Source organism: Chroicocephalus ridibundus, chromosome 8, assembly GCF_963924245.1.
Source record: "Chroicocephalus ridibundus chromosome 8, bChrRid1.1, whole genome shotgun sequence".
In the NCBI taxonomy this organism is placed as follows: domain Eukaryota; kingdom Metazoa; phylum Chordata; class Aves; order Charadriiformes; family Laridae; genus Chroicocephalus; species Chroicocephalus ridibundus.
The window spans coordinates 53,092,873-53,119,444 of NC_086291.1; the positions used below are offsets into that span (position 1 = coordinate 53,092,873).

Consider the following 26,572-nt stretch of genomic DNA (forward strand, 5'->3'; position numbering starts at 1 on the left):
GGAAGCGAGGAAGAAGAAGGAGAAGAAGGGCCGAAGGACTCGGGCGAAGCAGCCATTAGGAAAGTGCTGATGCAGAGGTTCACTTGTGTCTACGGGCAGAGTTGGGAGTAGTTGCTGTTCACGGACAAAGGCGGTAGGAGGGAGTGGAGCTTTGTAGAAGCCGGAGCCTGTCTCACTGGGTGTCTGTGTTTCATTCCCTGTCAAAAGGCTGGGAGCTGGTTGGGGGGGCGGGGGGGGGGGGGGGTGAGGGGGGGGGAGGAAAAGCAGGGAAGCGGCGAGCTGCAGCGCTCGCTCAGGATCAGATAGCAAGAAAACCAATAGCAGAGAGAAAAAAAAAAAAAAAAAAAAGAAAGAAAACCAACCCACACCAACCAACCAACCCACCCACCCTCCACGCTGAGGCTGAAACAGGCAGGTCCCTGCCAACTCCACAGCACGCAGCGAGCGGGGAAGAAGTCCACCCTCCCCGGGCAGGAGCGGAGTTGAGCCCGAAGGATATTTGATGACACTTTGGCGACGATGGGTCCCCCAGCATCTTCCAGAGCCCATTTGAGGCTGAAGGCTCTGAAAGCGCAGAGGGAGTTTGAAGCTAAATTCACCTGAGTCTGGATCTCTTGGTCGCTGGGATTTATCTGTTTTTTTGTTTTTTTTTTTTTTTTCTCTCCAGGGGGTGGCAGGGGGAAACCGAACCAAGAAAAAAAAGTGGTGGTTTGGTTTTTTTTTAAATCTCCCTCTTTTTTTTTTTTTTTTACATTTTTTTCTTTTTCCTTTTGGAAGAAGATATATATATATATATATATATTCCCCCCCCCACCCCTCCCCGCCGTGGCTGGAATGGAGGGGTTGGGTCTGTGCCTAAGAAGCAGCAGCCGAACGTCGGTCCTGGGAGAAACCCGAGTGGATGTGGGGTCCCCCGCCAGCTAACTCTCCAGGACCCGCAGCCCCACGGCCCGGGGTGGGGGGGCTGGATGCAGTGAGAGGTAAGTGAAGGCTCCGGCGTCTGCCTGCCAGAGAGCCGGCGCGACAGCTCCTCCGCTCCTCCGGCTCCGTCTTAATCCCAAGTCAGAGGCAAAAACAGCAGTCTCATAGTGAGTCAATCGCTTCCACCTATTGCAGCCCTAATGGAGAAATAAGATGGGGAAGTTTCGCCGCGGCAGCCTCCCGGGTGAAGTTGCCCACCCACCCCCACCCCCCACCTCCTTGCTCCCGTGCCCAAAATGCCAGGTTGCGGGGCTGGGGGGGGGGGTGTGTGTTTGGATTTTGCGAAGCTGACCGCCGTCACCCTGCCAGTGCCATGGGCCCCCCTCCCTCCCCGGCCAGCGGCGAGGGTTCGCCGCTGTGTTTTGGGGAGCGCCGGTGCCTCCCGCTCGCCTCCGCTCGCTTCTGCTCGCTTCTCCCCCCCCCCCCACCCAGCCCCCGGCTCCCCGGGCCCGCTCGCTTTCTCGGCCAAAAACTTTTGCGCACCGGCTCATTTTGGAAATGCCCGTGGCGGGGTTATGCCCCGATCCGTGTGCGCACATGCGGAGATGCACGCGCGTGTGCGATGCGCGCTCGGCCCGACCTTCCGATTCCCCCACGGTGGGGCACGGCCGGGCTGAGCCCCGCGATTTGGGGAGGGGTAAGGGGTGCTTCGAAGGCAAACTGCAAAGCACGGTGCGGCGGGGGGGGGGGATAAAAAAGATAAAAAATAAGCAAAGCAAGCCGACGACAGCAGCGGCAGCAGCATAATTGCATCACTGTAATAGTATCGGCGCTGAGCGCGAGCCAGGCTAGTAAAATTTGTCCAGAAAATGAGCTGTACTAAAGTGCCTCCAGTTAGCAGCACCTGCACGCCTTCGCTGGGTGCTCGAGGCTATTTGTATTTTTAGAAGTCTCTCTTAATTATAGAGCAAAGCGTGTTAGAGGGGAAAATGGTGTGTATTTAGCAGCATTCGTTCCCGCATCGTTTTGCAGCGCATACGAGCGCAAAATCCCCAAATAGGGGGTTTTTCTCCCCTTTCCACTTGTGATTTTGAACCACCTGTTTTGCGGTGGTGTCGGCAAATGAAGGCTGGGTTGGTTTTTGGTTTTTTTTTTTTTTTTTTTGTTCTTAGAAAGCGTGGTGCTGACTTTGCTTCCGTGCGAAAAGGATGGGGAGCGATCCCCTTTTTGCCTTCCCACGGCCCCCTCTGCACCCCAAATCGAGCCCAATCTCATAAAGGGCTGTGACACCCCCCTGCTCCCAGCGCGGGGGTGACACCGTGGGGACAGGGGACTCGCGTGCCAGTGCCGGGTCTCCCGCCGGCACCAAAGAGCCGGGGGATGTTTTACAGCTCGCTGCGAAAAGAAAAACAAACCCTGCCACAACTCGTTCTGCTTCTATAAAGCTCTTTCCCCTTGTCCCCTTCTCCGCAAAACTTTCCGGGGCCTTTTGTTCTGAACAGCAGGTGAAATTCCCTTTGTGTGAGCACAAAGCAATGAAGCCACCAGAAAATAATGAAAACAAGACTTAAAAAAAAAATATATAAAATTAATAATAAAAAAAAATAATCCTCGCCTGCTCCTTTCAGGCCTGGAATAACAGCGAGCATTCCCGTCAGTGCTGGATAGGCTTAATAAAACACCGGCTTTGCTGGGGAAGGCACCTTAAAGGCCACTTTATTTCCTGCCTCTGATCTACGACACGCTTTGAAATCCTGTATTGCTTCTGCTGCTCTTTACCTGAAAGAGTTGCTTTACCTACGAAGCCAAGGTGGATTTTTTTCTGAGCCCTGAAATGACCCCGGGGGATACGATGGGACCAGCCGGGGTGGGATGGCGGTGTCCCCCCGCCGGCTGCACAGCACGGTGCCACGGTGCTCTGCGATGCTCCAGCCACGGCTCGCCGTGGATTTTCCCCCCTCTCCCCGCTGGCTGGCCGAGGCTGCAGGGCTGGCTTTGCCGGCAGCGCGATGGGAACCGTTCCCTGCTGCAGATAAACTTTGGAGGAGCTGTCGGGGAAACGGCACAGTGAGCTCAAACCCGGCATTTTCTCCCTAATCGGCGTCAGGTTTTAGGGTGTAGATGTGCTCGGAGCAATGCGGGAGCCTCACCCAACCTCCGTGTTGGGAGGAAAAGAGGACGGGTTGGCAGCTTTGAGGACGGCGTCTCTAGAAAGGGCGGGAGCGCCGTCCCTAAGAGGGGTTTCTGGGGGGACGAGTCCGTCCCCGTCTCCCGTCGCGTGGCACGTGGAGCGGGTGCCTTATGTAAGCAGCGATGGCGGCCCCGTGCCCCGGCCACGCCGTGCCATCCCGCACCACCGCGGCCTCGGCCACCTGCCTCAGACCCCGTTTTGGGGGTCCCCTCTGCGTGCAGGTGCTGCTGTATCACCCTGGGGGTGGCATAACCCCCACACTGGCCAGGGGGGCAAACGGGTCCAAGCGCAGGGGTTTGTCCATGGTTTCTGCAGAGTTCACGGTTACATCTTTCCCGGTGCTGGCTACGGGGGGTCCCCAGCCCTGGGGTGGTGGCACCAGGGCTCAAGCCCCTTTCTAGGCTCTTCTGCGCCCCTTGGCAAAGCTCCAGCCCGGCTTGCGTTCGACAGCGCAGGGCAAGGGCTGGCTCTCCTGGATGAGAAGGGAGAAACCAGCCCCGCTTGCACCCGTTCTTCGTGCTGCCGACTCGCTGCAGGAGCTGGGAATTGTCCCCTGACCGTGGGGACGCCGGCTGGCGAAGGACCTGTGTCCCTCCCTGTCCCACTGTCCCAGATCGTGAGCCTGTCCCTCTATCTCTCCTGCACCCGGTCTGCCTGAAATGGAGGGAAGGAGAATAAAAATGAGCATCAAGGGGCTCAGGGAGCCCCTGCGCCCCAGGGAGCGCAGTATGGTGGGCGTCTCGTCGCCCCGGCCCCACACCAGCTTTGGAGTTGGGGTGGGAGGCAGAAAGGTGGGAGGGGGTGGCAGGTGGCTTGGGGGGGTCCCGGTGCTGCGCCCACATCTCTGGGTGACTGCAGGCCTGTCACCTCACTGGGACATGGCCCCTCTTTCACCATTCCTGGCTTGTTCTTAGCTTGTTCCCTTGTTCTAGATCAGTCCTTTGGTCCCAGCTTGATCCTTCGGTCCCAGCTTGATCCCTGGTTCCCAGCTCGATCCCTGGTTCCCGGCTTGATCCCTGGTTCCCAGCTCGATGCCGGCTCCCAGCTCACTCCCTCGTTCCCAGCTTGCAGCGAGGCAGGACTGCCAGTGGGCGATGGTTTTTTACAAAGCTCTTTCAGATTCCCCCGTTGGACTTTTGAAGCATCTGGTATCACTATCTCAGCATCATTATGAATTAATTAACATTAATTCCCTGTTCTGGTATCTCCTATTGCCAGGAGCCTTAGCCTGGGCTTTTTCCGCCCCTCCCTCACCCCCAGACGGAAATGGCCGGATCCCGACTCCACCTGGCAGAAAGCCAGAGAGAAGCCACGTGGTTGGGGGGCCATCGGCTCCCCATCCTTGTCCCCGTCCTGCACGGTGACAGGGGATGCTGCCAGCCCCCTGCCAAGTCTGTTAGCCAGGGCAGGGCTTGGTCCTGGGGGAGCCCCGGTGCTGCCAGTGCTGCCTGCCCGCTTGCCGTGCCACCGGCACAGGGCATGGATGCTTCGTGGATGGGTGACATTGCTGTGCCATCCCTCACCTCCACTTCCCCCCAGGGCTGCGGGGCAGGTGATGCTGGGACTGTCCCGTGGGGGACGGATCTCCCTTTTAGCTCTGGGAAGCACCAATCCTGGCTCCCCAGCCTGTTCTGGAGGCACCAGGGATGCTCTCAGGGCTGCTGACCCATGGATGCTGATATCAGGGATGCTGTTCCCAGGAATGCTGATCCCAGGGAGGCCGACCATAGGGATGCTGTTCCAGGGATGCTAATACCAAGGATGCTGTCCCCGGGGATCTGACCCTCTAGAGATGTGGGGACAGGGACATAGACATAGCAGGTGGATGCGGGCTGGGAAAGAGGCCAGGATCCGCTGCCCCAACTGCATTCATCCCGCTCCGTGAGTCACCCCGAGGGAGACACTGCCCCGGAGTCACCACCTGGCCAGGCGGCTCCATCCCTGCGCTCTCCCTGGCACGGGTCAGCCCCGGTGGGGTCCTGGCCGAGGGCTGCAGAAGGACTCCGTGGGATGTGGGTGCAGCACCCGCCATCTCCCAGCCCCGCCCCACCCCGTCGCCTGCCCCACTCCCTGCCCCACAGCAACACAACCCTCCTGCCATCTGTCCCCCCGCTGCTGCCCTCTGCCACCACCCTGTGCCCCGTGGCAGGGCCGCAGCAACCCCCAGGGCCACCCCAAGCCCCCTCGCACCCCGTTCAGCGTGGGCTGAGTCAGTGGGGGTTCCCCACCACCCTCTGTGAGCCCCGGGGCTGAGGCGGGGTGGGGGTGACAGTCCCCGGGTGGGCTGGGGGACAACCCCGGTGTCCTACATCCCCGGAGCCTGGCTCGGGCTTACGTAACGGCCGTGCTGCAGTCTGCTCTGCTCAGCCGCCAGTGCCACCGGCAGAGCTGCAGCGCGGAGCCCATCTCCCTGGATATTTGCTTTTTGGGGAGAAGGGGGAGGGAGGGGGACACTTGAGGGGTAGGCGAGACCCAGGGGGTGGCCAGGGCCTGGAGGGGGTGGTTGGTAGAGCTGTCTGGGTACGAGAGCTGGGGCGTCTGTCCCCAGCCCCATCTGTCTGGTGACCTTGGGAGCCGAATTCCCCCCTGGGTGGCAGCACCCTGTGGAAGGAGGATCTAGGGAGGGGGAGAGCAGAGCAAGCCCTGCCCGGATTCTAAGCGAGGGGTCAGGTTAGAGACCCTGCTGGCATCCTCTGCCAGCCACGCTCCCATCTCTACCCTCCTCAGAGAGCACTGCGCAGATGGGGAAACTGAGGCAGGAGGTTGTGACTCCCCATGGGGAGCAGGTACCAGGGTCCCTCTGGATGCAGGGAGGGGGGGGAGATGGTACATTACCAGCCCCTTGGATACCCTGGGATGGAGGTGCCCCCATCCAGGCTGAGCTCTGCCCCTGCAGCCGGTGTCCCCACTTGTGTCTGGCATGTGGGCGCAGGGACGCGCTGGCACTCGGTGCGGTGAGCTGCAGCTCTGGAGCTTGCTGTACATGCTGTGACCCGGTGACGTGGGGCAGGGGGGGACAGCAGGCTGGCCGCAGCACCCTTCCTGTCCCCGGCCTGAGTCCCCAGGGGGGTGTAGGGTGCCGGAGCAGGGAGCTTGCGGGAGAGAGCTCGCTGCCGGGTTGTGCCGAGGCTGTGGTCTGGTGGGGGGGCCAGTGTGTCACCGTGCCTGACGCTGCCGAATGCCGGGGTGTGCCTGGGAGCTGCTCCGGTGCCGGCACCCACTGGGAGCCCAAGGGCTGTGGGTGGGCTCGGGGTGCTGGTAGCAGCCCCGGGGCTCGGGGTGGTACTCGCTGAGCGACCCCCTCCAGCCAAAATGTCATGGCAGCTCTGCTCCGGCATGGCCGCGCTCCAGCAGGGCTCAGCGGAGGCAGGAGGAGGGATTGTGCCTGGAGGCAGGGCCCTGGCTGTATCCCAGCTGTCACCCAATGCTGCGGGGACCCGGTGAGTCTCTGTCCCACCCCAAGGCTGCAGGGTCACCTGGTGCCATGGGGAGCAGGGCTGTGCCTCCATGGTGGCCCGTGGCCAGAGCCGAGGTGGCTTCAGTGGGGGCGGATGCCACCACCCATGGGTGCCACCCGCCCGCAGGGACACCTGGCCGGGCAGCGTGGGCATCACTGCAGCGCTGAGGGAAAACCTGGTATGATCCCAGTGCGAAAAGGTGGTGTCACCGCCAGTGAGAGCCAGGACACCCCACGGAGACCGAGTCCCCAAGACCCCCACCCCCCTCTCCTCTTTTGCCCCTTGTTCCCAGGCTCAGCTGGCGTTTCTTCCGGAGCTCGGTGGGATGGAGCCCAGATGCCCCCCAGCATGCCGCCGAGCCCACTGCCCTCCCTGGGCACCCCGGCCGGCCCCGGGGCCCACGGTCCAGGGCACAGGGACCCTGTGCCCCGCAGCCGGGGGGAACCAAGGACGCCGGTGAGCTCATCCGTCCTGCCCGGGCTGGGAAAATCATTGCATTGTGCTCGCTGCAAGAGGCTCAAAGGCCTTTGGTTCCCTTTTAGGACGCGTCTGGAAAGGAGCCACTGAAACAAATGCCAGGAAAAATATGCCTTCAGTAGTGGCTACTTTTTTCGTGCGTTTGGAGGGATCCAAATGTGGATCCCTTGCCTTGGGGAGCCCTTTGGGGATCCCCCCCAGTGCTCTGACTGCAGCGATAAACCTCCCCCCATGCTGGGCAGCCACTGCTGGATCAGGCCCTTCTCTCATGAAATGCCAAATCCGTCCCTGTCGGGCGATTCAGACGTTTGGGAAAGCGGGGGTCAGGTGCTGCTCTGGATTCTGCTGCCCTTCATCTCCGCAGGAGCACAGGGGAGCCCTGGCACTGCCAATCTCCCGGGGGGGTCAGGGCTCCCGGCGCGGTGGGTCCTGCTCCCCAGCTTTGGATGCCCCAGGGCCAGATCGGGCAGCGCGATTCTCAGCTGGGCTGAGAACGTCCTCCAACTCATTACACACGGGGGCCAGCTAATCTCCATCTGACAGCGAGTCATCCTTCCTACCGCGCTAAAGGCTGTAATGACAATGTACTTAAAGGGGCTGATGAATTAAGTGCATCTTACAAATGCATCAGATATTAAAATTCCCGTATAATTACAGTGCGATGGATTATGTGTGGTGCTGAAGGGGAAGCAATTCAGCAAAGCGAAGGAATTACAGTTACAGAGGAGAGCCAGTGAAGCGTAATTACACACGGATCTGCTCTAATGCTGGTGTACAGCAAGGGGGCTGGTTTGGAGCGGCAGCGGGAGCGATGCCGAGCGTCACCGGGGCCGTGCTGGCTCCGAGGGCTTGTCCGGGCTGCTGCAAGGGTTGTGGGAAGTGAGTAGGACCTGAAGGATTTCATGGAAAGAATAGAGGGATACAGGGAGAGGGCTTTGCTCTGCTGCATCCCTTCTCGTTGCATCCCCAGAGCACCCTGCCCGCCGTGGGCTGGTCCGGGGGCTTTCTCCATCGCTCACCCCAGCACCCGGCTGCGCTCAGCGCTCTGGGTGCACATGTGTGCTTGTGCCTGGTACAGCCGTCAGCGCTTGAGCAGATCAGAGACGAGAGAATCCGATTCCTTTCCTTTCCTTTCCTTTCCTTTCCTTTCCTTTCCTTTCCTTTCCTTTCCTTTCCTTTCCTTTCCTTTCCTTTCCTTTCCTTTCCTTTCCTCTCCTTTCCTCTCCTTTCCTCTCCTTTCCTCCCCTTCCCTCCCCTTCCCTTCCCTTCCCTTCCCTTCCCTTCCCTTCCCTTCCCTTCCCTTCCCTTCCCTTCCCTTCCCTTCCCTTCCCTTCCCTTCCCTTCCCTTCCCTTCCCTTCCCTTCCCTTCCCTTCCCTTCCCTTCCTTCCCTTCCCTTCCCTTCCCTTCCCTTCCCTTCCCTTCCCTTCCCTTCCCTTCCCTTCCCTTCCCTTCCCTTCCCTTCCCTTCCCTTCCCTTCCCTTCCCTTCCCTTCCCTTCCCTCCCCTTCCCTCCCCTTCCCTCCCCTTCCCTCCCCTTCCCTCCCCTTCCCTCCCCTTCCCTCCCCTTCCCTTCCCTTCCCTTCCCTTCCCTTCCCTTCCCTTCCCTTCCCTTCCCTTCCCTTCCCTTCCCTTCCCTTCCCTTCCCTTCCCTTCCCTTCCCTTCCCTTCCCTTCCCTCTCCTCTCATCTTCATATTTTCCCTTTTTCCTTTTTTCTTTTTCTTTTTCTTTTTCTTTTTCTTTTTCTTTTTCTTTTTCTTTTTCTTTTTCTTTTTCTTTTCTTTTTCTTTTTCTTTTTCTTTTTCTTTTTCTTTTTCTTTTTCTTTTTTTCTTTCTCTTTTTCTTTCTCTTTTTTCTTTTTCCTTTTCTTCCCCATTCCCTTTCCCTCTCCACCCTCCACCCCCTCTCGGGGTGAGTATTCCCAGGTGGCTGCAGTTGTGTGATGTCCGGGCAGAGGCTGCCATGTCACCCTGCACCCCAAGTGTCACCAAAGAGGCGAGCCGGTCGCTCGCATCCTCGCTGCTCCATATTTTCTGGTGTTGGTGACGCAGGGGTTGTCCCTGGTGCTTTCAGCCCCCCACGCCGGTGAGGGGGTGTCACCTGCAAGGGGCCACGGGGGAGGAACGTCCCCAGCACGATTCGGCTGTGGGGCTGCCGGAGCAAAGGCTTTTCTCTAACGAGCTGGTGCCGCTTTTCCCATTAATTATATGGAGCGGTGCCACCATCAGACAATTAAGTAGTGTTGTCCCAGGCTCTAATAAAGGCATGGAGAAAGCGGGGCGTGGGACGCCATGCCATGACATGAGTGTGGGGCTGCACTGGGGGGGGTCGGGTTCTCCGTGTGCCATGTGGCAAGGCACCCGCATGTGGCCACCAGTGGCCACCAGCCAAAACCCTGCGAGCACTGCTGACCTGTCCCACCACCACCCCCAGTGCCGCCTCCTCCTCCTCCTCCTCCTCTTCCTCCTCTAACGGGCCAAGAGTCCCGCAGGGCCACCGTCCCCATCGTGTCCTTGGCCACAGCCTGCCCTCGGCGGGCAGAGGGGGCCGTGTGACGCCTGCCTTCGCTTTTGTGATGGCGCTTGTTCACTAATTAGCAAAATCTGGCAATCCGCACCATTCTCCCTGTCATTAATTATTATTAATTATTTGTTATGCAAATAAAGTTGAAGAGCTCAGCGCTGTAGGCAACACAAACGAAAACAGTCCCGGCTCCAGGCAGTTTATGCAAGGGTGGGTATCGCAGGAGTCCCGGGGACATACAGCATCCACGCGCTGTCCCCTGCGGAGGGACCGCTGCACGTCGGCAACCCCTGGGATCTGGGGACAAGTCGATGGCATCAATGGCGATGGGCGCTGCAGGGCGGGTGCCAGAGGGGACTGCAGGGATTTGGGATGTAATGGGGGAAAACGGTGCTTTTTAGGGTCCTGGGGGATGAGGGTGATGGGGGGACCCAAGGGCAGTATGTCGGTGATGGGTGGCCGAGGCGAGTGCTGCTGGTGGAGGCAGGAAAGGCGATCGCTGGGTGGGTTTTGTGGGTTCTGAGAGGTCCCGTCCCATCCCTGCGGTCTGTCCCCGAGGGCGGTGTCTGGGGAGAAGCCGGGGTGTTTCACCAAATGATGTCGTTTCGATAAGTGGCAGTTTCCTGTCTCCGTCCTCCCAGCTGGAGCGTGGACGGGGCCAGGACCCGGCCCTCCTCCCCCTGCCCCGCAGCCCTGGGGTGTTATTTGGGTGCCCCCCACCCCTCCCTTTCCCCTCTGCCCTGGGGGTCTCTGACCCGTCCAGATCTCCCTTCCCCTCGTGTGCCTCTGAGCTCGCCATCAACCCCAAACGCAACCACCCCATGTCACGCCCCTGTGTCACGGCGCCATAACGCCGGTGGCACCACGCCGCAGGGCTGGCGCTGGTGGGGCCCTGATCCATCCCCTACCTGAGCAATTGGAAAGGGAACCGAGGAAAAATGGAAATTAAAGAGAGGAAAGAATTAATAAGGATCCTGCCTCGACCACAATGGCTTTGTTTCAGGAGAGCCGATACCGCACGCTCGCTAATGCCGTTCCTCGGAGGCCTTCGGGAAGCAGCGGGGTTTTGGCGATGCTCAGGGGCATTTCTGGTGCGCTGCGGACGCGAGCGTGTGTTAGAGCCGTGCTTGGTTCCTGCCCAGCCGGGGGATGTCCCCTGGCGTGCAGCTGCTCTCCCCAGCCGGGCTCTGCAGCAGGAGGCAGCCGTTGTTGTAAAGCAACGACCTGGCAGAGCGGAGATTTGGGGTGAGAAACGTGTTTTTACGAAGCGATACCTCTCCTCCTGCCCTGAAATGCCGGGCAGCCCGGCTGGAGGGCTGCTTGCTCCCTCTGGTTCGGGGATCGTCCTACGGTGGCTGTACCATGCACCCCGAATACACCGAGCGCAGAACGACCCTGTAACAATCCTCTTCTGCTGTGCACCAAGCGCCACGTCTGTGCGTCCCTCCCCAGCACCTGGTGTTATTTACTTTTCTGCATTTACTAAATTCCCCAGTTATCACCCCGTAAGCCTCGTTCAGAGAAACCCCCTATTTCCTCCATCCTGGGGTACTGTCCCTGGACATTTCTTTAGGGAGAATTCAAAGCAGGGATGGGAGAGGAGAGAGGGGCTGTGCTCAGAGCTGCAGCCGATATCCCACAAAACTCTCCCATTATTCCTGTGCCCGATGTCCATGGGGAGCTCAGCCTCTTTTCTTCCCTCTCCGCTGCAGGAATCAGCTCCGGTTGCTGCCAGGGTTATCTCCATCCTCCAGCTTGCTGCACGCTCTGCTACTTCACCGTCCTCCCGAGGGCTGGGGCTCGACCCCGGCCGGGCAGCACGTGCTCCCGCCGAGGAGGACGATGTCTTTATTTTGCCACCGCCAATAATGAGTTTGGAGATAAAATCTGGAGAAATATTGGGGTTTCATGGAGATCCCCCGCCTGCTGCCGCAGATGCCTGGGCACTCGTGCGTGTTCGTGGCCCCGTCCTGAGCCCGAGCCTGGGCCGGCAGCCGCAGGGAGGGCTGGGGCCAGATGCCTGTTTCTAATAAAGCTCGGCTCCCGCCGTGAGCCGCGCTCATCCTCGCCCGCTCCAGATGATAACGGCAGGGATGCCGCTGCCGGACGGACCTCCTGGTAAACATGAAAAGTGGCTGAAGGTGAAAGGACCGGGCTCCAGCTCAGCGCCTGTGGCACCAGCCCCGCTTTGCCGAAATAAGGATGCTCTAAGGAGCTAAAAAAATCTCTTGCCCGAGACCTGGCCCCCGTGGCGGGTGTGTGGGGGCTGCGGGGGGCCGGAGGCGGCAGGCGGGGGGCCGGGGCGCTGCGTGGAGCGCAGCAGGAAGGAAGCGCTCGGCGAGGACACAGCCAGCACTGCGTGCACGTCCTTACATATGTGCTATTTTCAGCTTGACGGGGAGCAGGCCAAGTTCTCCAACAGATTGAGTTTGGAGCTGAAATCCTCCTCTGCTCCTCCCCCCCATTCCCACCCCCCCCAACCCCAGCCCAGCACCCACTGCCTGCAGGTGCGGGGAACCCTGTGTGCCCAGGGCACCTCGCTCTGCCCCGCTCGGTCTATATTCCCTCCGGGAAGATCCACGCACTCTCCCAGCGCTGCCAAACCCCCGCCTCGTCGCAAGGCCACAGGATGTGACCCCGCTCAGGGGGACAGAGGCTCCAGCTTCCCCCCTTCCCACCTTGAGTGGTCCAAGTACCGACACCAGCATCCTCCCAAATCCATCCCCACTCCATCGGGGACCTGCAGCATCTCCCGCCTTTGGCTTCGCACACTCGTGCACGCTCCCACCCCCTCTCTCCTTGCTTTTTTATCCGAGCAGAAAATGTCCCTCCTTCCTTCTGTCCCCAAATCCCCCCTCCTGCCATCTCCCCTCTCCCCCACCACCGTGACCCCTCCAGAAGTGCAGCTGCTTTTGCAGCCGTGTCCTCGCCCTGCTTGAAATGCAGGCAAGAAATCCATGTGCAACTTACTGTCTCGGCACCCTGTAATCATTTTGTCAGCCGAAAAGCACTTTTGTCAAACCCCCACAGGCAAACCGGGAGGCGACGGATTGGGGAGAGGCATCTGACACCACTCTGTGCTTTCCCCCCCGCCCCGGCTTTTTTCATCTTGGGTTTTGTTTTACGGGTGGGACGAGCGTTGGATTTTTCTCTCTTTTCCCTCGCCGGGTGCTTCGGCAAGTGTCCGGAGAGAGTGAAAGGAATAAGGAAAATGTTGCGGGAGAGCAGCGAGGCTGGAGAAAATGCACCGCCAGCGGCTGGGTTTGCTCGACAAAGTGCAATTATGCAACGGGAGGAGAAAGCTGTCCGGCTGGAGAGGGGTTTCCAGCAGGGACTAATGGAGCCCCAGGCTCCGTCACCTGGGATGGCCCCGAGAGCGGCCCCGGCCCCATTCAGGTGCTGGGGGTCATTAAATGGCTCCTGTCTGTCCCGCGCTTGAGCTGCTCTGGGGGGGTCTTTACAGAGGGAGGTTAATGCCATCGGTTTGCCGTGTCCTGACAGCAAACAAACGGGGTGGCAGCGGCTGCCCTGCCCAAACCCGGCAGCGGGTCCCTTCTCCAGGGCTGACGGCCCCTGAATGGGACGCGGTTTCCCTCGATGCCAGCTCTTGTGCTTCACCTCCGTTGGGGGGTGTGTGTGTGTGTGTGTACCTTTTTCAGCCCCTTCAGCATCCCCAATGAGTGCCTGGGGTCCCAGCAGCGGGTGACACCAGCCCTTGTCCTCTGGGAAGGGGTTCGGGGGCGTCTCTTAGAGCAGGAGTTTGTATGGCCTCGAGGACAGGCTCTGCTTTACCCCAGCGTGGGACGGATGGGGTTGGGGGGGCACAGGCTCTTATTCCAAGTATGGGGACCTCTGATTTGGGCACCCCAGCACGGCAGCCCGGGAGCGTGGCTCTCCCCTTCCTGCTTTTTTTCTCGGCTGGCCTTTGCCCGAGCATCGGGGCGAGCTGCCTTTGCCAGCCTGCGTCACGCGAGCACCGTGGGGAGTTTGCACAGAGCCGATCCCTTCTCCCTAACCTTTCCGCTAATGAGGAACCAAATGCCTGGGATGGCTGCGGCGCTGGAAGGTCAGAGCCATCCACAGCCCGACGGCCCCGCGGCTCTGCCCCCGGTCCCATCCTCCTCACGTCGTTCCCGAGTCCTTAGTGATGTTTTGGGGTGCAAAGAGGAGGCGGGAATGAGGTGCTCCGTGGAAATCGTGCGTCTGGGCTGGTACCATCGGCTGGAGAAATGATAAGCCATAAAGCAAAGCGCTCGGCGAGCCTTGTCTAACTCTGCACGGCGTGTTTGCAGGTCTCAAACGCAGAAAAAACCACCCCAAACCCCACGTGCAAATGCTGCTCGTCTAATTAGGGTACTGGGAAAAACTCATCCATCCTTATGTGTCCGGTGCGTCCTCATCTGCGCACGTGAAATTCGGGCCATCAAACACTCGCAGCCGCCGTCGCAGCAAGGCGCTCCCGTCCGGAGACAGGTCCTTAAATCATCCCCCAGCGCTGGGAAAATTGCAGACAGCTCGAGAGCGAAAATGAAAAGGCGAAATGGTGTTCCTGGAGCTTTTGCCCTGAATTATTTGCTCAGCTTTAATAATAAGTTACACACAAGGAAAACTGAAGCAGCTCGGGTGATTTTTCTGGGGTAAACTAGTTCTGTGGATGCCGTGAAGTGGAGCCCGGTCCCTGCCTCCTCCGGCAGCCTTCGGGGACAGGGACGGATGTGCTCCGGGGAGATGGGCTGGGACAAGAGGCAAAATATAAACCCTCTTTAATGCGTTTCAGTGCAGTATCCAGAAGATTTTCATTCATTTTTCCGGAGGCGGTGGGGAAAGCAGTGGTGGGGATGATCCCACTCTGTCTCCTCTCCGCTGGCCCCATCCCTCCCGTGGGCTAATACCTGGCTGGCATCAGCAGGGCAAACTCCGGGCCGTTTTTCCCTGCCTTATTCTAGGCTGGTTTGACTAAATCGAACTGGTTCGGGATGAATCACTCCAGCACTGCTGGTTGTGACTTGCTGGCCACCGCGAGCCAGACCAGTCCTGGGTGCCTTAATTTAACTCTCCTTAACTTAACTCTCTTCAATTTAACTCTCCTTGATTTAACTCCCCCCTTTCTCATCTTTATCTTTTTAAATGAAGCGGAGGGGATGAGGTCTTGCCACAAACCCTGCGTTGTGTGCCGCACACCCTGCCCAGGGCTCTGGGTGGGTTCCACGTGCTGCTTGTAGAAAGGCGATGGCCGGGCTGGATCCCGGTCCGTGGAGCCGTGATGGATCCCATTTTCTCTTGTGCCCGATTCCGCAGGGTCACACAGAGCGTGAGGAGCTGTTTGCACCGAACGCTCGTAGCCGAATCCGTATTCCTGGGTTTATTGGTTTCTGTTTGCTGCTTTTTCTCCTGTTTCCTTTCCATGGGGTTATTTATAGCCGGTTCAACTCTGCGCCCCGTCTCCTCTCCCTCCTACCTCCCCAGGTGCTGCCTTGAGGGGGCAGGTAGCTTGTTCCCAGGGAAGGATGCTGTCAGGGCTTTGCCCAAGGGCACAGGTATAAAACTTCCTGCAGGAACAATTTTACTGCAGGAATGTTGCTGAACGAGCCAAATTGGGCAGTTCCGGGGGAGCAACCAGGGGTGCGCTGAAACCATCTCCCTCGCTTGCTTCCAGCTCCGTCCCATTGCTTGTGCAACCCAAAAATGTTTCGCGAGGAAAATGTAAACTGCTGATCCTTCACCCACTGGACTGGGACCTGATTTGGGCGTTCCTGGTGATAGCAAAGTATGATTTTTTCCCCCCAGCTTCTTCCATATTTGACTCCCACAAGAGCCCCGAGGAGATTGCCGATGCCAAGCTGCGTCCCCCGCGACAGCGGAGGGTCTGGGCGCACGGTGCAGGAAGGCAGGGAGCAGTCCGGGAGCCTGGAATGTGGATCCACATCTGCCTTGCTGCCGGCAGGACCCAGCAACCTTTCCCCCAAATTGCAAACGTGCATTTAGGGTAAAAATAATAATAAAAATCATAACAAAACCCCCAAACAACACAAAGAGTCAGTAGCTGCGATGCCATCTGTGTCTGCAGCATTGCACAGCGGGGACAAGACCCCCGAGCAGGCTGCTGTGCCCGGAGCCCCCCCGAGCACCTAAGCAGGGCAGCTCTAAGAGGTGGTAGGAGCCTTCCTCCTCCCTTCCTCCCCCTCGGAGAGGAATGTCCTGTTTCTCTTCGGAACAGCGTATCTCCTTGGCATCTCTCTCTTGAGAAGCTTTGATTTCTTTTCCAACTGTGGCTCTCCAGCCTCAGCAGCGTGTCTTGGATATTTTTTTCTCCCCGCGGTCCCCCTCCCGTTGATCCCAGGGGGGAGGCTGGTTGGAAATATCTCCGGCAGCCCTGGCCGGAGGGGATGGAGGGCTGGGGGCAGCGGGTTGCCAGTTCATTTGTTTTCCTCAATGGGGGCTTCAAAAAGTGATGGGCTGATGGGTTTGGAGTCTCAGGGGGGCAATTTCCCTGGCAGCATCCAAGTTGTGTCACCTCTCTGCTTGGCTCTGTGACGACAGTGTTGATTTGAATTCTTCCAACTTAAGACTGATTTAAATGATGGTGAAGTTGGGGGGTGGCGTGTGGGAGTAGAGCACTGAGCGCTATTCTTTTTCGGTTGTCATATGCCTCCATAAAGACTTCTGCCTTGGGGATTTGCATAGATCCGTGGTCCAGATTGCGCTACAAAACCCACCGGTGGTCTGCAAAGCTATGGCAACGGCTTCTCCGCTGGCTCCCGAATCAGATGAAGCTGGAAAGTTTAGGTGTGTTTGCAAGTCTTTGTGCCACGGCCGTTCCTCTTTGGTTTGGGGGCTGCAGCCGGGGCTCAGAGGGCAGCCGGGAGCCCCTTACCCTGCTCCTGACCCACAGCATTCCCCCTCCTCTGCAACCATACCGTGGGAGATGCCCAGCCCCATCCCATCCCATCCCATCCCATCCCATCCCATCCCATCCCATCCCATTCCATTCCATTCCATTCCATTCCATTCCATTCCATTCCATTCCATTCTATTCTATTCTATTCTATTCTATTCTATTCTATTCTATTCTATTCTATTCTATTCTATTCTATTCTCTATCCTATCCTACCATCTCCTCCACCAGTGTGTGCCACTTTGCCGAGTGCTCCCAGCCTTGCACTCGAGACCACTCTAATTTGATGGAGAGGCGGTGAGGTCAGGCAAAAAAAAAAAAACCAACCCCGTTCTCGATGCTTTTGTGAAAAATAGGTGTTTGGGTAATGACCTCACGGGGAGGGAGGCTGCAGAGTGAGCTGATCTCCTACCAGTGAAACCGCAGGAGGCGAAGGAGGGGGATCGTGCAAATGTCCCAGCCACAGGGAGAGCTTAATTCGGCGGTTGTAATCGCTGAGGACACGCACATCTGTAGCAAAGCAGGCTCCCTTCCTCGCGCTGCTCCCAGAAGGGCTTGTTTGTTTAATTTTATCTCGCAGAGAAAATTATAAAAAGAAAAAAAAAAAAAAAAACCACCAACCTACCACCACCCTGTGGTTTTGCTCAGCTGCAGCACAAAAACGCCCCAGCGGAGCCCAGAGAGCGCCGGGGACTGAAGCCCTCGCCTGAGCCCAGGTATTTCCATGGGGAAGAGGGGCAGCAAAGGGGCTGGCAGCCCCAGTGCTCTGCCGGGACCCCGCTGCCCCCCCGTGCGGGGCCGGGCAGGACGGAGCCGGCTGTAGGAATCACCAGATCTGGGGAAATCCGGACATCGCACTCGCCACTCTGCTCATCCTCCTTCCACCCTGTGCTGAACAAACCCCACGGCCCAGAGCAGCTGGACCCATAACAGAGGGAGGTATTTGCCCTTTGGGAGGCTGGAGGAGGATGAGGGTCTCGCTGGGGACCTCGACATGGCAGCCCGGCCTGCCCGGGTGCCAGCGATGCACTTTCTGACCGAGCAGAGTGGGTAAGGCTGCATTTTGGGGCAAAAAGTTGAGATCTTTGTGATGGTTGGTGCTTTGCAAGCTGCCATCTCAACCCTGCCGTGGTCATGGCTGGTCAGGGCTGGTGCGGCTGGATAACGTGGGAGCGCTTGTGCTCTGGTTTCAGCTCATTTTCTTCGCTGTCATTAGTTTAAATTTCCGAGGGAGCCTGGGCTTGGCATCAGACACTGACATCCTTTAATTCAGCAAATGTAGAAATGGGACCTTTTCCAACTGGAGCGATTAGAAACGGTCCCGCTCCGCTCCCCATCCGCGGTGTCGGGCGCTGGCGGGGCCGTCGCCCCGCGCTGTCAGCCGCCCCTCTCCCCCCCGCACAAGCCCCCCCCGCCACCGACGTGACTGCAGCTGAGACCTCCCACACTCGTCACACGGGTGTGACGGCCCGTCATCGCCATCCCTGCCGGCTCCTCGGCACTGCCCATGGTCCCGGCTGGCAAAGAGCAATGGGGCGGGGGGGCCTGGATGCAGGAGGGGAGCTTGCCGGGGGGAGAGACGGAGCCGTGCCCCCCGTGACAGCCCCCGCAGCACCTGCTGCGATCCCGTCCCCAGCAGTAACACCCCTTTGCCCTGACAAGGGCCTTCTCCACCTCCGGGTTTGCGTATAATGGCGCGTGTCCCCCCTAAGCTGCTTAATGAGGGTTAAGAGGCTAACGGGCTTATTACCAGCAATTATTTCCACAGCCCTGCAGGTGTCCCTGAAAACGGCGGGGCCCCGCACCCGCCCGGGAGCATCCTGCTGGTACCGACTCCAGCCTGGGGCGACACGGGATTGTCGGTTCTCAGCCGGCTGCCTGAGTATAATCGGTGGCTGTTTTCGGGGTGGTTTTACACCCTGTTGCAACGGTCCAGGATGTGGTTTTGGTAGGGGAGTGGAGGGGGGGGTGGCATTCCTATGGATACCTTCCCTCCCCCCACCTCCTTCCCCCTCCCCGCCCTGGTCCCTCTCGCTATGGCTCCTGAGCGGCTCTGCAGCATCCCTGGGCGGTCGCCTGGAGACAGCCGTGGCGGGTTGCCACAGCGACGGAGCCTTCGCTCAGCATCCTTCCAACTCAGCCGCCTTGGCCGAAGTTGGGCGAGAGAGAAAAATATCCCGGGGCGGCGACACCTTCCCCCCCCTCCCCCCGGTGGCAAGTGCAGGGCTGGGGAAACTGAGGCACAGCTGGTGGCGTCGGAGGCAGCTGGGAGGTGATGGAGGAGGTTTTGGAAGCTGCCTGTGGGTCTAATGGGGCAAAAAGTGGTGGAAATGGGGTTGGGGGAGGGCAGGGGGTACCCGCAGTTGCTGGGGGAGGGGGGGGAGGGGGGTGTCAACGCTTTGTGGAGGCAGGTGCTGGTGCAGCATCTCCGCATGAGTCGTCCCAGCAGCAGCGGTTGATAGTCACCATGGCGATGTCAGCTGCGCTCGGGCTGTCATCTGCGTTGACATCCAGCGCGTGCCGGGATGGGCTGGAGGGGCGTGCGCACCCCGGGGGGATCAGCCACCCAAAGCCCCGCCGAAAACCTGGGGTCCCCCACACAGGGCGGGGGCACTGGCCACGATGCCACCAGGGTCCCTCAGGGACAGGGTCCCATGGGGCCATGGTGGTGGCACGGGCTGGTGCCTGGCCCGGGGGACCCGCCACAGTGAGGGAGAGGGGGGTGAAGCCCTTTGGGGTGACACCGGCTGCCGTGCCCCCCTCCATGGAGAGCTTCACCCCCCCGCAAGTCTATAATTACAGCCGATGTCCGCGGAGGGCGAGGACGGGTTACGTAACTTCGGCATTTGGAAAATTCTTTCTGTTCCCTTATCGGCTTTATAAATACCCCGAACCCGGGTCAGGCCAGGCTGGGGGGAAGGCGATGACATGGGCTGCAGCCGGTCCCCACGCTCGGGCCCGTCCAGCCGCCCTGCCTCAGTTTCCCCCTCTCTATGGACAAAAGCATCCCTGCTGCGTCCTGCTGCTGCGCCGAGGGCAGGGCTCCTTGCTGCCGGTGTCAGCCCCGGTGGGGCCAGCAAGTGTTTTTCACCTCCAATGGAAAAGAAGGGCAATTTTTCTTCCTCCCCTGGAAAAGGCTTGACGGTCATTTTAGGGTCATGACCATCGTTAAACGGCAAGTTCAAAGAGCCGAGGTCCTGCCCGCGGGCACTGACTGCCTTGCCCTAACGTGGTGTCACATCCCCCAGGTCTGAATTTGCTGCATCCTTCTGGCTGGTCCTTCGTTTCCTAAAATTCCCTGGATCTAGGCCGTGGGGTGCCTTAGCCGCTGCATTTTCTCATCAGGGTGCTGGTGGTGGGTGCTCTCCCTGTTCCCCCTACTCCGCGCAGCACCGCCGCAGCCCTCCCGACCCCCCCGCAACGTCGGGGGGACAGGGGATGCTGGCGAGTCCGGAGCATTGCTGGCAACACTGCCGGGGGTCCAGGGCTGGGAAAGGGGGGGGCTGGACCAGAGCCCCCCCGCTCACGTGCGCTTGCATTTACGCCACTTGCAAAGTTACCTCCCCGCGGGGATGTTGGAGGGCGGCCGGGGCCGTGTCGATAGGAGCGTGCACCACGAAGGCAGCCAAGGGCGGCCGGGGCGGCGTTGTGTAACTCTCCGTGCGACTCTTCACCGGGGGCATGTCGCCCTGTCCCACCCGCCACAATGCCACCAGACCTGGCCGCTGCCTCGGCCGCAGGCCACCTTTGCCCTGAGCCCACCCGTTGCCACCACCTGGCCGTGCCAGGATGCTGCGTGACGCCTGGCTTTACATCTCCGAGGGACGCTGGAGGGCAGGACCAGGACCCCGGGGGTTAGGTAGGCTGTAGTGGCTGGCAGCAGCGTGCCACCGCCTTTGCCTCCCCCAAAATCTTCCCTTGATGGTGTTTTGGTTTTACTTGCTGGAGAAATGGTGCCCTGCTCTTCATCAACCCGTGTGCGCGCACACAGGGTTTCCCCGGGCTCGCCGACACCGGGCTTTGCATTCGCCTTGTTTATTGTAGGGTCACCCAGGAGCACGTGGGGATTGGGGTGGTTTTTTTTGCCCAAAAGTAAAAAAAAAAAAAAAAGCATTCCTGGCTACTAGTTTATTGCTTTCGGGATCCTGCAGCGTGTGCCTGAGCGAGCCGCCCATCGGTGGGTGCACCTGGCCTGTGCGGAGGAGCACAGGAGGGAACGCAACCGGGTGTGCACCAAACCTTGCCGGTTTGAAAATGACCTTTTAAATGCCCAGGTCTCTGCGGTTGCTGGACCCCCTAACGAAGGGCTGACCAACAGCACCCGAGGCTGGGGCACAGAAATAACGAGAAGGGAGTTATTTTAGGGAGTTCTACGTCTGCCCGGTGCGTACCTTCATGGCCGCCCCCGTTTGGGCAGGGCTTCCCCAACAAGGTGGGTGCCCTGGGTGATGGCGGTAGGGTGGTGGGTGCCGATGTCGGGCAGAGATTTGACTTCTTGCTTCCGGGGCCGGGCTGAGAGGACGGATGGGGCTGGTACCCGCGGGCAGGGAATGAGGGAGGATTAATTGAGCCGCTGATCCCTGATGGCGAGAGGGGACGGGAGCAGCGAGCCCCCCCCTCCCCGGCGTTACGCAATGCCTGTGCTAAATCTTCACCGCAGCACATAAAGACGATCCCCAAAATACCCTGCCCTGCCTTCGCCGCCCCTGCAGCTACTTGGGTCTGGGGTCATGTCTGCAGTCTGGGGGTGTCCGGCTCCCCGGGGACATCGGGGCAGGGCGGAAAGGGCAGAAACCTGGGGCTGCCTGGTCCAGCATCCCGCCATGGATCCTCTGGGAAGGAGGTCTCCTCCAACTGGGCTCAGCTCGAGGAATGAGAGTGTTAAAGGGAGGCCTCGCGGGATTTAAAAGGCACTGAAACTCTTGAACTGGTGTGGGCAGAGCCATGGGCTGGCGGAAAACTAGTAGCAGCAAAGCAGTGCAAGGGTCTCTCTCATCTTGAAGATGCCGGGCAGCATCACGTGTGTGCCGGGGGGTTTGTCACCCCCGCGACTGAAAAGGAGGGTGATTTTTCTGCCTCCCCTGGGAAATGCTTGGTGATGGGTTTTGGGTCATGGCCATCATTAAGTCTCAAGATCAAAGAACCAAGGTCTTGCCTTGGACCACCAACTGCCTTGCCCCGGTCTAGTGTCTGATCCTCCAGGTTTGACTTTGTCGCATCCTTCTGGCTGGTCCTTCGCATCCCCAAAATCTCTGAAATCCCCTTTGAGCTGCTTCTCTCCCAGTCTCCTGAGACCACTAAGGTACCTTGGGCTTCCCACGCTGCCGTGACCGCAATTTCGCCCCCCACCCCTTAGAAATACCACTGAAGGTTGATGCCCCCCTCGCTGGCAGCGGCTCCCCACGGCCGCAGCCGAGGTGCCAGCTCCTGTACATGTAGGGAAGAAGAGAGGCTGTAATCTGAGCTCGGGAGTAATTAGCCAGGACGGCGGCGTGCTGCCCAGCGAAGTCTCGGCCGCCCGCTCGCTCGCTCGCTCGGCCGCCGGCATCGGGCTCAGCATCTGCGGCTCTCGCTGCGATCGAGGAGGGTAAGTAGGGCCAGGAGGGCGGCTCTGCCCGAGCATGGCATGTCCTTCCTCCCCATCTCCTTCCTCCCGGGATTAAAAATCAAGTTGAGGGCTCTACTGACACCTTAACCCAGGGCGATACCGAATGGCGCCGAAAACGCAGCCGCTTCTGGGGTGGAAATGGCATCTTTACCCTGGCACGGCCAAGGAGCCGGGAAAATTCCCCGGGATAGCGGGACGTGGGTTGTATTTCTCAGGGAGAGCTGAACTAACGCTTGGATGGAGCAGGAATAACCACCGGGTTTAAAGCCCAAAAAAGAGCGGAGGATGCTGACGAGCGGTTTGATGGCTCCAACCTCCTTGCTTACATTCCATCTCCCCTTGCTGGCGGCACCTGCGCATCCCGAGCTGGCTCTCCCGCTCATCCCGCTCTTCTCCCTGCCGATTCCCAGCCGAAAAACCGCCGCGGGGAGAGCGACGCCGAGCGCCTCGGCACCGGCTGCAGCCGTTCGGCTGCAGCCGGTGCCGAGGCGCTCGGCGTCGCTCTCCCCGCGGTTCGCGGCTCCATCGTCTCCGACTGGCAGCCCCATCGCTCCCAACCTGCCGCACGTCGCGCCTTCAGGATAAACATTTCCCGGGCGCGGGCTCTGCCCACACACGCGATTTCCCTCGAGCAGGAGACACGGCTCCCGGCGGGGGGTTTGCGTCGGGGTGAGAGCCGAGCTCCGTGGGGAAAAAAACCCGCCTTGGGAGTGACGGGATTTGGGAAAGGGACGTTGACGGGAGCTGGGCAAGCGGGAGGTGCGGGATTAGTCCTGCTGCCGGCAAGCTGGGGCTGAACAAGGTCCGGATCCATCGCCTTCTGCCTCTAACCCTAAAGCGTAGGTGGCCATCGTTCCGTGAGAGGGGTCTTAAAATAATTTATGCCTGGGATACCCCAGGGATGCTGCCCGCAGCATGGCGCTACCTGCGGCACGGGAGCCCCTGGGCGCTGCACCCCTCAGCTCATCGCCATCTGGTTGGTGATAAAATTCGCTTGAAGACGTTTGCCCTTTCCATCCCCTTTTCCCGTTCTTCCCACGGTGCTTTTTAGCAGCCGGCCGATCCCTCTGGGCTGGCACCAGGGTTGTTGCCTTCCCCACGAGCTTCTTGGCACGTGCCGGATGGGAACCCACCATCCCTGATGGGAACCCAACTCCCTGCAGGGGCCCCAGCAATGGCACGAGCGGAGCGCAGGACAGGCAGGAACGTGGCCGGCTGATTTCGGTTCTGCCATCATCCGTCCCCAGCCCCATCGCTGGCATTTGTCCCTGGGATGGTGTGGGGCTGGGGCTGGAGGCCGGCACATATCCAGATTTGGGAGTGTGCAGGACAGACGAGGGCCATGTGATGGAGGAGAGCGCGTGGGGAAGGCACAGAGACACCCCAAGGTCACCCGTCCGAAAACACCCCCTGGCTCACGGGGTCCAGGGATGGGGCTTTTCGGGAGGGAGGGAGGTGCCCACTGCAGCCCAGGCCAGGAAGGGGACTTGGAGAATTGCTTGGGGACTTGCACATCCCACCGGCACCCCGGGCACAGCCAGGCCAGGAGATATTTCAATTCAAATCCCCAGACACCTCCCAACTGTGAGTCCCACCCGGGGGGGGGCTCATCTTCACCCTCCAAACACCCCACTGACCCCGTAGCCAGCTCCCGTCCTCCACCCAGCACCAGACATCTCCATCACCGGTGCCCCAGCCCCACCGGCTCCGGGAGCCCCCTGGGATACCCCCCGTCACCGTGTCCTGCCGTGGGGAGAGGGGACAGGGCATCGCCACCCCAAAGCCTTAATTCCCGGTGTTCCGGGGCTGCCAGGAGCAGATCTCTGACGTCCTGTGGGACAAATCCTGTGGGGTGCGGGGCCCGGGGCATCAGCAGGCTGGGAAACCTCCCCTCCCCCCGGCTAAATCCCTTCCCCGGCGCAGGACAGTAGGTTACGGGACTCGACCAGAGGTTGGATTTAAGGAGATTACAACTTCTCCCCCAGGATAATCTAGAAATTCAATTAAAACTCTCTGTCTCTTGCCCGGGCTGCAGCAGGGCCACGGGGCACCCCGCGCCCCGCAGCCATGGACAGGGAGCGCTGGGGAGACCCCCCCGGGGGTACACCAGGTAAGGGCTGAACCCCTCCTCCCGCGGTCCGACCAGACCCCCCCTGCCTGGGGAGGGTGGCTGGGTCTCTGCCCCTTCCCAGGGCGATTTGCCGGGGTATTAACACCCGTCGTCTGAGTGGGGGCAGCTGGGACTGCCTGCGGGGGGGCTGCGGGGGGGGCAGTGGGGAGGGGGCCGTGGGTACCCCGGAGGTTTGGGTAAGGGTGTCGCAAGGACGGGGCATCCTTCGGCATCCCCTGGAGTTTTGGGGCATCCTTCGGCAGTCTCTGGTGCGGATTGACCCTGCCAAGGCCTTCGCCCCCCCCTTGCCCTCGTCCTCACCCCCAGCCGTGTCCTGCTGTCTGGCTGTATGGACGCGAGCGGACAGACAAACAGCCAGCATTTCCCGGGCGAGGGAGATGGGATTTCGGGACCCGGCTGCAGGGCTGGCCGCGGGCTGGGGGGACTGTGGGTGCTGTGGCATTTCCTGACCCCGCCACGCTGCAGACGGGCAGGGGGGGACATCACCTGCGAGTAGCAGGGGGGGTGGCCAGGGGGATGGCGGCGTAGGGGTTCCGGAGTGGGGCTGGGTACTGGGCCTGGAACAGACATGGAGTCAGCCGGGCTGGGATGCTCGGTGCCCCCATCATGCCATAGATTTGGGGACCAAGCGTGTGCTCAGTGCAGCCTCCGAAGGGGTCTTTTCCCAGGATCTTCTCTGATCCAGGACACATTTAGCGGGACTTTAAGGGTGCTTAAGTACAAGCCACGTGGCCCCTGCGGTGCCGAGCGATGCACGTGGCCCCTTTTCTCCTGCTGTGCCCGCGGTGGCATCCGCACGTGGCTCGGGGGGACGGGGACGAGCCAGCACCTCTCCAGGCACCCTGTCACCTCCAGTTTCCCACCAAGGGCCTTCCTTATCCCCTGTGCCTCAGTTTCCCTCCTGTGTGCGCCATCAAGGCTTGCAGACAACGATGTCTCGGCTGCTCACCGGCACTGGGGGGGGTGCACGGGGGGGTCCGGTGGAGGGGTGCGTGTACGTGGCTGTTTTCTACCCATGTCCCTGCAGAAACGGAGCAGTTTTTTCTCATTAAGAATGCACTGTGGTGGGAGCCTCTGTCCTTCCTGGCAGCCGGGGGGAAGCAGGGGGTCATTTATCCTCCGGATTCATCAGGGCCTGGCTTGCCCCGTGTCGAGCCTTAATTTATTGGAAGTAGCCAAAGACGGGGTGTGGGAGGAGGGGGTTATTCAGGCAGCAGCGCTGCCCTAGCACAGTCGGGACACTCTTGGGTGCTCAGTGCTGGGTCATTCAGTTGGGACGGGGTGAGCAGGAGCGGTTTGGGCAGCCTCGGCTGTGCCGGCACAGCCGCAGCCCCGCAGCGGGAGCAGAGCTCCCTCCTCCCCGCTGACATTGCCGTCCCGCTGCTGGGGCATGAAGGGCATCGCTGCGGGAGATAGCAGTGTTATCTCCCGGCGCAGGGCAGGCAGCAGCACCGAGCGTGACCTCCTCGCACCGTCCCCTCCTGGACGGTCATCTCTCCCATCCCCGCGGCCAAGGGACCTGCGTCCCCCGGCTCAGCTCCTCTGAGTCCCCACTTGGGTCAATCCCACCCGAACACAGCCCCACGAGCCTCCACGAGACGGGAGAAAATCCATGCTGGGAGGATGCAGGAGTGGGGACGGCAGCCCTAATGGCCCCAAAGCGTGTCCCCTCCAGACGTACAGGGAAAGGTGTGATGATAAATCACATTGACAGATTCAGCCGACTCTAACTAATGACCTCCCTGGCACTCAACACATTTTCCCGGCACGCTGGCTGTTCCGAATATTGTTGTAACATTTAACTCCCTTTCAAAAAAAAAAAAAAAAAAAAATTAATAAAAAAAAAAAATCAGCCATGCAGTTGGCAGATTGCTGGAGACACTTGGATTCTCTGCGGGAAGCCGCTCCGTGGTGGGAGTTGGGTTGCTGCAGTTTAGTGGCAGGAGCCGTTGTCTCTAATGTCAGCTCATTAGCTGGGGCAGTCCGCGGCGTCGCTGTGTTCAGAGCCCGCGGGGAGCTGCGGGCCGCTCCTTCCCGCTATTAATATTACGGACCTGTTTTGTTTCCTACGTGTTAACGCTATTAGCGCTGCGCAAGACGCGTGGTACCGGCGGCAGGGGACGGTCCCCGTCCTGTCCCACACCCTGCACGGGTTTGTCGGCTGCGAGCTGGGGCTGGCAGCGGGCTCCAGGGGCAGCGGTTGCTGACGGGAGTTTTGAGTTTGCCCCCAGGGGGTAAAATTGTGATGCTCGGGGGGCGCAAAACTCCTGGGGAAGAGGCAGGGAGGGGGATGTAACACCTCTGCCCGTAGCCCAGGGCAGCCCTGGCCGTGGGGCGTGCTGGGGTGATGCTGGAGGGCACCACTCCTGA

The 26,572-nt window shown here is 60.1% G+C and overlaps 1 protein-coding gene across 3 annotated transcripts in view; it reads left to right on the forward strand.

The window, feature by feature from the left end:
• The first annotated feature begins 337 nt into the window (after positions 1 to 337).
• Positions 338 to 26,572, forward strand: part of LOC134519631 (ATP-sensitive inward rectifier potassium channel 12) — a 34,063-nt gene continuing 7,828 nt past the window's right edge. The window contains exon 1 of one of the 3 annotated variants that reach the window (XM_063344054.1): positions 338 to 980. The gene's annotated coding sequence lies outside the window, so the exon portion shown is untranslated. Of the gene's footprint in view, positions 981 to 20,589; positions 22,051 to 22,590; positions 24,182 to 26,572 lie in introns of those variants that run through there. The other 2 variants (XM_063344056.1, XM_063344055.1) reach the window with 2 other exon arrangements.